Here is a 9,058-nt window from a genome sequence, read left to right on the forward strand (position 1 = left end):
AGTTTTTATGCGCTTAAAAGCATTTTCAGGCCGAATGAGCTGATTTCTGCCAATTGCAGCAAAATACTCAGAGGAAAGTGGGTTTGCCTTAGTATTTGACCCAGAACAACTCAGTTCAGCATGGAAATATCATCGCAACAGCTTTTATGTAGCCAGAAATCAAAAGTGTAAGTTTTTATGCGCTTAAAAGCATTTTCAGGCCGAATGAGCTGATTTCTGCCAATTGCAGCAAAATACTCAAAGGAAAGTGGGTTTGCCTTCATATTTGACCCAGAACAACTCAGTTCAGCATCGCAATATCATAGCAACAGCTTTTATTTAGCCAGAAATCAAGAGTGTAAGTTTTTATGCGCTTAAAAGCATTTTCAGGCCGAATGAGCAAATATGCTTGTTTCTGCCAAATGCAGCAAAATACTGAAAGGAAAGTGGGTTTGCCTTCATATTTGACCCAGAACAACTCAGTTCATCATGGAAATATCATTGCAACAGCTTTTATTTAGCCAGAAATCAAGAGTGTAAGTTTTTATGCGCTTAAAAGCATTTTCAGGCCGAATGAGCAAATATGGTTGTTTCTGCCAAATGTAGCAAAATACTGAAAGGAAAGTGGGTTTGCCTTCATATTTGACCCAGAACAAATCAGTTCAGCACGGAAATATCATTGCAACAGCTTTTATTTAGCCAGAAATCAAGAGTGTACGTTTTTATGCGCTTAAAAGCATTTTCAGGCCGAATGAGCTGATTTCTGCCAATTGCAGCAAAACACTCAAAGGAAAGTGGGTTTGCCTTCATATTTGACCCAGAACAACTCAGTTCAGCATGGAAATATCATTGCAACAGCTTTTATTTAGCCAGAAATCAAGAGTGTACGTTTTTATGCGCTTAAAAGCATTTTCAGGCCGAATGAGCTGATTTCTGCCAAATGCAGCAAAATACTCAAAGGAAAGTGGGTTTGCCTTCATATTTGAGCCAGAACAACTCAGTTCAGCATGGAAATATCATTGCAACAGCTTTTATTTAGACAGAAATCAAGAGTGTACGTTTTTATGCGCTTAAAAGCATTTTCAGGCCGAATGAGCAAATATGCTTGTTTCTGCCAAATGCAGCAAAATACTGAAAGGAAAGTGGGTTTGCCTTCATATTTGACCCAGAACAACTCAGTTCAGCATGGAAATATCATGCAACAGCTTTTATTTATTCAGAAATCAAGAGTGTACGTTTTTATGCGCTTAAAAGCATTTTCATGCCGAATGAGTAAATATGCTTGTTTCTGCCAATTGCAGCAAAATACTCAAAGGAAAGTGGGTTTGCCTTCATATTTGACCCAGAACAACTCAGTTCAGCATGTAAATATCATTGCAACAGCTTCTATTTAGCCAGAAATCAAGAGTGTAAGTTTTTATGCGCTTAGAAGTAAATTCAGGCCTAATTAGCAAATATGCTTGTTTCTGCCAAATGCAGCAAAATACTGAAAGGAAAGTGGGTTTGCCTTTATTTTTGACTCAGAACAACTCAGTTCAGCATGGAAATATCATTGCTACAGATTTTATTTAGCCAGAACTCAAGAGTGTAAGTTTTTATGTGCTTAAAATCATTTTCAGGCCGAATGAGCAAATATGCTTGTTTCTGCCAAATGCAGCAAAATACTTAAAGGAAAGTGGGTTTGCCTTCATATTTGACCCAGAACAACTCAGTTCAGCATGTAAATATCATTGCAACAGCTTCTATTTAGCCAGAAATCAAGAGTGTAAGTTTTTATGTGCTTAAAAGCATTTTCAGGCCGAATGAGCTGATTTCTGCCAATTGCAGAAAAACACTCAAAGGAAAGTGGGTTTGCCTTCATATTTGACCCAGAACAACTCAGTTCAGCATGGAAATATCATTGCAACAGCTTTTATTTATTCAGAAATCAAGAGTGTAACTTTTTATGCGCTTAAAAGCATTTTCAGGCCGAATGAGCAAATATGCTTGTTTCTGCCAAATGCAGCAAAATACTGAAAGGAAAGTGGGTTTGCCTTCATATTTGACCCAGAACAACTCAGTTCAGCATCGCAATATCATAGCAACAGCTTTCATTTAGCCAGAAATTAAGAGTGTAAGTTTTTATGCGCTTAAAAGCATTTTCAGGCCGAATGAGCAAATATGCTTGTTTCTGCCAAATGCAGCAAAATACTGAAAGGAAAGTGGGTTTGCCTTCATATTTGACCCAGAATAACTCAGTTCATCATGGAAATATCATTGCAACAGCTTTTATTTAGCCAGAAATCAAGAGTGTAAGATTTTATGCGCTTAAAAGCATTTTCAGGCCGAATGAGCAAATATGGTTGTTTCTGCCAAATGTAGCAAAATACTGAAAGGAAAGTGGGTTTGCCTTCATTTTTGACCGAGAACAACTCGGTTCAGCATGGAACTATAATCGCAACATCTTTTATGTAGCCAGAAATCAAGAGTGTAAGTTTTTATGCGCTTAAAAGCATTTTTAGGCCGAATGAGCAAATATGCTTGTTTCTGCCAAATGCAGCAAAATACTGAAAGGAAAGTGGGTTTGCCTTCATATTTGACCCAGAACAACTCAGTTCAGCATGGAAATATCATGCAACAGCTTTTATTTATTCAGAAATCAAGAGTGTACGTTTTTATGCGATTAAAAGCATTTTCAGGCCGAATGAGCAAATATGCTTGTTTCTGCCAAATGCAGCAAAATACTGAAAGGAAAGTGGGTTTGCCTTCATATTTGACCCAGAACAACTCAGTTCAGCATGGAAATATCATTGCTACAGCTTTTATTTAGCCAGAAATCAAGAGTGTAAGTTTTTATGCGCTTAAAAGCATTTTCAGGCCGACTGAGCAAACATGCTTGTTTCTGCCAAATGCAGCAAAATACTAAAAGGAAAGTGGGTTTGCCTTCATATTTGACCTAGATCAACTCAGTTCAGCATGGAAATATCATCGCAACATCTTTTATGTAGCCAGAAATCAAGAGTGTAAGTTTTTATGTGCTTAAAAGCATTTTCAGGCCGAATGAGCAAATATGCTTGTTTCTGCCAAATGCAGCAAAATACTTAAAGGAAAGTGGGTTTGCCTTCATATTTGACCCAGAACAACTCAGTTCAGCATGTAAATATCATTGCTACAGCTTTTATTTAGCCAGAAATCAAAAGTGTAAGTTTTTATGTGCTTAAAAGCATTTTAAGGCCGAATGAGCTGATTTCTGCCAATTGCAGCAAAACACTCAAAGGAAAGTGGGTTTGCCTTCATATTTGACCCAGAACAACTCAGTTCAGCATGGAAATATCATTGTAACAGCTTTTATTTATTCAGAAATCAAGAGTGTAACTTTTTATGCGCTTAAAAGCATTTTCAGGCCGAATGAGTAAATATGCCTGTTTCTGCCAAATGCAGCAAAATACTGAAAGGAAAGTGGGTTTGCCTTCATATTTGACCCAGAACAACTCAGTTCAGCATGGAAATATCATTGCTACAGCTTTTATTTAGCCAGAAATCAAGAGTGTAAGTTTTTATGCGCTTAAAAGCATTTTCAGGCCGACTGAGCAAACATGCTTGTTTCTGCCAAATGCAGCAAAATACTAAAAGGAAAGTGGGTTTGCCTTAGTATTTGACCCAGAACAACTCAGTTCAGCATGGAAATATCATCGCAACAGCTTTTATGTAGCCAGAAATCAAAAGTGTAAGTTTTTATGCGCTTAAAAGCATTTTCAGGCCGAATGAGCTGATTTCTGCCAATTGCAGCAAAATACTCAGAGGAAAGTGGGTTTGCCTTAGTATTTGACCCAGAACAACTCAGTTCAGCATGGAAATATCATCGCAACAGCTTTTATGTAGCCAGAAATCAAAAGTGTAAGTTTTTATGCGCTTAAAAGCATTTTCAGGCCGAATGAGCTGATTTCTGCCAATTGCAGCAAAATACTCAAAGGAAAGTGGGTTTGCCTTCATATTTGACCCAGAACAACTCAGTTCAGCATCGCAATATCATAGCAACAGCTTTTATTTAGCCAGAAATCAAGAGTGTAAGTTTTTATGCGCTTAAAAGCATTTTCAGGCCGAATGAGCAAATATGCTTGTTTCTGCCAAATGCAGCAAAATACTGAAAGGAAAGTGGGTTTGCCTTCATTTTTGACCGAGAACAACTCGGTTCAGCATGGAACTATCATTGTAACAGCTTTTATTTATTCAGAAATCAAGAGTGTAACTTTTTATGCGCTTAAAAGCATTTTCAGGCCGAATGAGCAAATATGCCTGTTTCTGCCAAATGCAGCAAAATACTGAAAGGAAAGTGGGTTTGCCTTCATATTTGACCCAGAACAACTCAGTTCAGCATGGAAATATCATTGCTACAGCTTTTATTTAGCCAGAAATCAAGAGTGTAAGTTTTTATGCGCTTAAAAGCATTTTCAGGCCGACTGAGCAAACATGCTTGTTTCTGCCAAATGCAGCAAAATACTAAAAGGAAAGTGGGTTTGCCTTCATATTTGACCTAGATCAACTCAGTTCAGCATGGAAATATCATCGCAACATCTTTTATGTAGCCAGAAATCAAGAGTGTAAGTTTTTATGTGCTTAAAAGCATTTTCAGGCCGAATGAGCTGATTTCTGCCAATTGCAGCAAAATACTCAGAGGAAAGTGGGTTTGCCTTAGTATTTGACCCAGAACAACTCAGTTCAGCATGGAAATATCATCGCAACAGCTTTTATGTAGCCAGAAATCAAAAGTGTAAGTTTTTATGCGCTTAAAAGCATTTTCAGGCCGAATGAGCAAATATGCTTGTTTCTGCCAAATGCAGCAAAATACTGAAAGGAAAGTGGGTTTGCCTTCATATTTGACCCAGAACAACTCAGTTCATCATGGAAATATCATTGCAACAGCTTTTATTTAGCCAGAAATCAAGAGTGTAAGTTTTTATGCGCTTAAAAGCATTTTCAGGCCGAATGAGCAAATATGGTTGTTTCTGCCAAATGTAGCAAAATACTGAAAGGAAAGTGGGTTTGCCTTCATTTTTGACCGAGAACAACTCGGTTCAGCATGGAACTATAATCGCAACATCTTTTATGTAGCCAGAAATCAAGAGTGTAAGTTTTTATGCGCTTAAAAGCATTTTTAGGCCGAATGAGCAAATATGCTTGTTTCTACCAAATGCAGCAAAATACTGAAAGGAAAGTGGGTTTGCCTTCATATTTGACCCAGAACAAATCAGTTCAGCACGGAAATATCATTGCAACAGCTTTTATTTAGCCAGAAATCAAGAGTGTAGGTTTTTATGCGCTTAAAAGCATTTTCAGGCCGAATGAGCTGATTTCTGCCAATTGCAGCAAAATACTCAAAGGAAAGTGGGTTTGCCTTAGTATTTGACCCAGAACAACTCAGTTCAGCATGGAAATATCATCGCAACAGCTTTTATGTAGCCAGAAATCAAGAGTGTAAGTTTTTATGCGCTTAAAATAATTTTCTGGCCGAATGAGCAAATATGCTTGTTTCTGCCAAATGCAGCAAAATACTGAAAGGAAAGTGGGTTTGCCTTCATTTTTGACCCAGAACAACTCAGTTCAGCATGGAAATATCATTGCAACAGCTTTTATTTAGCCAGAAATCAAGAGTGTACGTTTTTATGCGCTTAAAAGGATTTTCAGGCCGAATGAGCTGACTTCTGCCAATTGCAGCAAAATACTCAAAGGAAAGTGGGTTTGCCTTCATATTTGACCCAGAACAACTCAGTTCAGCATGGAAATATCATGCAACAGCTTTTATTTATTCAGAAATCAAGAGTGTAAGTTTTTATGCGCTTAAAAGCAAATTCAGGCCTAATTAGCAAATATGCTTGTTTCTGCCAAATGCAGCAAAATACTGAAAGGAAAGTGGGTTTGCCTTTATTTTTGACCCAGAACAACTCAGTTCAGCATGGAAATATCATTGCTACAGCTTTTATTTAGCCAGAAATCAAAAGTGTAAGTTTTTATGTGCTTAAAAGCATTTTCAGGCCGAATGAGCTGATTTCTGCCAATTGCAGCAAAACACTCAAAGGAAAGTGGGTTTGCCTTCATATTTGACCGCGAACAATTCAGTTCAGCATGGAAATATCATTGCAACAGGTTTTATTTATTCAGAAATCAAGAGTGTACGTTTTTATGCGCTTAAAAGCATTTTCAGGCCGAATGAGCAAATATGCTTGTTTCTGCCAAATGCAGCAAAATACTGAAAGGAAAGTGGGTTTGCCTTCATATTTGACCCAGAACAACTCAGTTCATCATGGAAATATCATTGCAACAGCTTTTATTTAGCCAGAAATCAAGAGTGTAAGTTTTTATGCGCTTAAAAGCATTTTCAGGCCTAATGAGCAAATATGCTTGTTTCTGCCAAATGCAGCAAAAAACTAAAAGGAAAGTGGGTTTGCCTTCATATTTGACCTAGATCAACTCAGTTCAGCATGGAAATATCATCGCAACATATTTTATGTAGCCAGAAATCAAGAGTGTACGTTTTTATGCGCTTAAAAGCATTTTCAGGCCTAATGAGCAAATATGCTTGTTTCTGCCAAATGCAGCAAAATACTGAAAGGAAAGTGGGTTTGTCTTCATATTTGACCCAGAACAACTCAGTTCATCATGGAAATATCATTGCAACAGTTTTTATTCAGCCAGAAATCAAGAGTGTAAGTTGTTATGCGCTTAGAATCATTTTCAGGCCGAATGAGCAATAATGCTTGTTTCTGCCAAATGCAGCAAAATACTGAAAGGAAAGTGGGTTTGCCTTCATATTTGACCCAGAACAACTCAGTTCAGCATGGAAATATCATTGCAACAGCTTTTATTTAGCCAGAAATCAAGAGTGTAAGTTTTTATGCGCTTAAAAGCATTTTTAGGCCGACTGAGCAAACATGCTTGTTTCTGCCAAATGCAGCAAAAAACTAAAAGGAAAGTGGGTTTGTCTTCATATTTGACCCAGAACAACTCAGTTCAGCATGGAAATATCATTGCTACAGCTTTTATTTAGCCAGAAATCAAAAGTGTAAGTTTTTATGTGCTTAACAGCATTTTCAGGCCGAATGAGCTGATTTCTGCCAATTGCAGCAAAACACTCAAAGGAAAGTGGGTTTGCCTTCATATTTGACCGCGAACAACTCAGTTCAGCATGGAAATATCATGCAACAGCTTTTATTTATTCAGAAATCAAGAGTGTAAGTTGTTATGCGCTTAGAATCATTTTCAGGCCGAATGAGCAAATATGCTTGTTTCTGCCAAATGCAGCAAAATACTGAAAGGAAAGTGGGTTTGCCTTCATAATTGACCCAGAACAACTCAGTTCAGCATGGAAATATCATTGCAACAGCTTTTATTTAGCCAGAAATCAAGAGTGTAAGTTTTTATGCGCTTAAAAGCATTTTTAGGCCGACTGAGCAAACATGCTTGTTTCTGCCAAATGCAGCAAAAAACTAAAAGGAAAGTGGGTTTGCCTTCATATTTGACCTAGATCAACTCAGTTCAGCATGGAAATATCATCGCAACATATTTTATGTAGCCAGAAATCAAGAGTGTACGTTTTTATGCGCTTAAAAGCATTTTCAGGCCTAATGAGCAAATATGCTTGTTTCTGCCAAATGCAGCAAAATACTGAAAGGAAAGTGGGTTTGTCTTCATATTTGACCCAGAACAACTCAGTTCAGCATGGAAATATCATTGCTACAGCTTTTATTTAGCCAGAAATCAAAAGTGTAAGTTTTTATGTGCTTAAAAGCATTTTCAGGCCGAATGAGCTGATTTCTGCCAAATGCAGCAAAATACTGAAAGGAAAGTGGGTTTGCCTTCATATTTGACCCAGAACAACTCAGTTCATCATGGAAATATCATTGCAACAGTTTTTATTCAGCCAGAAATCAAGAGTGTAAGTTGTTATGCGCTTAGAATCATTTTCAGGCCGAATGAGCAATAATGCTTGTTTCTGCCAAATGCAGCAAAATACTGAAAGGAAAGTGGGTTTGCCTTCATATTTGACCCAGAACAACTCAGTTCAGCATGGAAATATCATTGCAACAGCTTTTATTTAGCCAGAAATCAAGAGTGTAAGTTTTTATGCGCTTAAAAGCATTTTTAGGCCGACTGAGCAAACATGCTTGTTTCTGCCAAATGCAGCAAAAAACTAAAAGGAAAGTGGGTTTGCCTTCATATTTGACCTAGATCAACTCAGTTCAGCATGGAAATATCATCGCAACATATTTTATGTAGCCAGAAATCAACAGTGGAAGTGTTTATGTGCTTAAAAGCATTTTCAGGCCGAATGTGCAAATATGCTTGTTTCTGCCAAATGCAGCAAAATACTGAAAGGAAAGTGGGTTTGTCTTCATATTTGACCCAGAACAACTCAGTTCAGCATGGAAATATCATTGCAACAGCTTTTATTTAGCCAGAAATCAAGAGTGTAAGTTTTTATGTGCTTAAAATAATTTTCTGGCCGAATGAGCAAATATGCTTGTTTCTGCCAAATGCAGCAAAATACTGAAAGGAAAGTGGGTTTGCCTTCATATTTGACCAAGAACAACTCAGTTCAGCATGGAAATATCATTGCTACAGGTTTTATTTAGCCAGAACTCAAAAGTGTAAGTTTTTATGCGCTTAAAAGCATTTTCAGGCCTACTGAGCAAACATGCTTGTTTCTGCCAAATGCAGCCAAATACTAAAAGGAAAGTGGGTTTGCCTTCATATTTGACCTAGATCAACTCAGTTCAGCATGGAAATATCATGCAACAGCTTTTATTTATTCAGAAATCAAGAGTGTATGTTTTTATGCGCTTAAAAGCATTTTCAGGCCGAATGAGCTGATTTCTGCCAATTGCAGCAAAATACTGAAAGGAAAGTGGGTTTGCCTTCATATTTGACCCAGAACAACTCAGTTCAGCATCGCAATATCATAGCAACAGCTTTTATTTAGCCAGAAATCAAGAGTGTAAGTTTTTATGCGCTTAAAATAATTTTCTGGCCGAATGAGCAAATATGATTGTTTCTGCCAAATGCAGCAAAATACTGAAAGGAAAGTGGGTTTGCCTTCATATTT

The sequence above is a fragment of the Channa argus genome, unplaced genomic scaffold (genome assembly GCF_033026475.1).
Source record: "Channa argus isolate prfri unplaced genomic scaffold, Channa argus male v1.0 Contig011, whole genome shotgun sequence".
In the NCBI taxonomy this organism is placed as follows: Eukaryota; Metazoa; Chordata; class Actinopteri; order Anabantiformes; family Channidae; genus Channa; species Channa argus.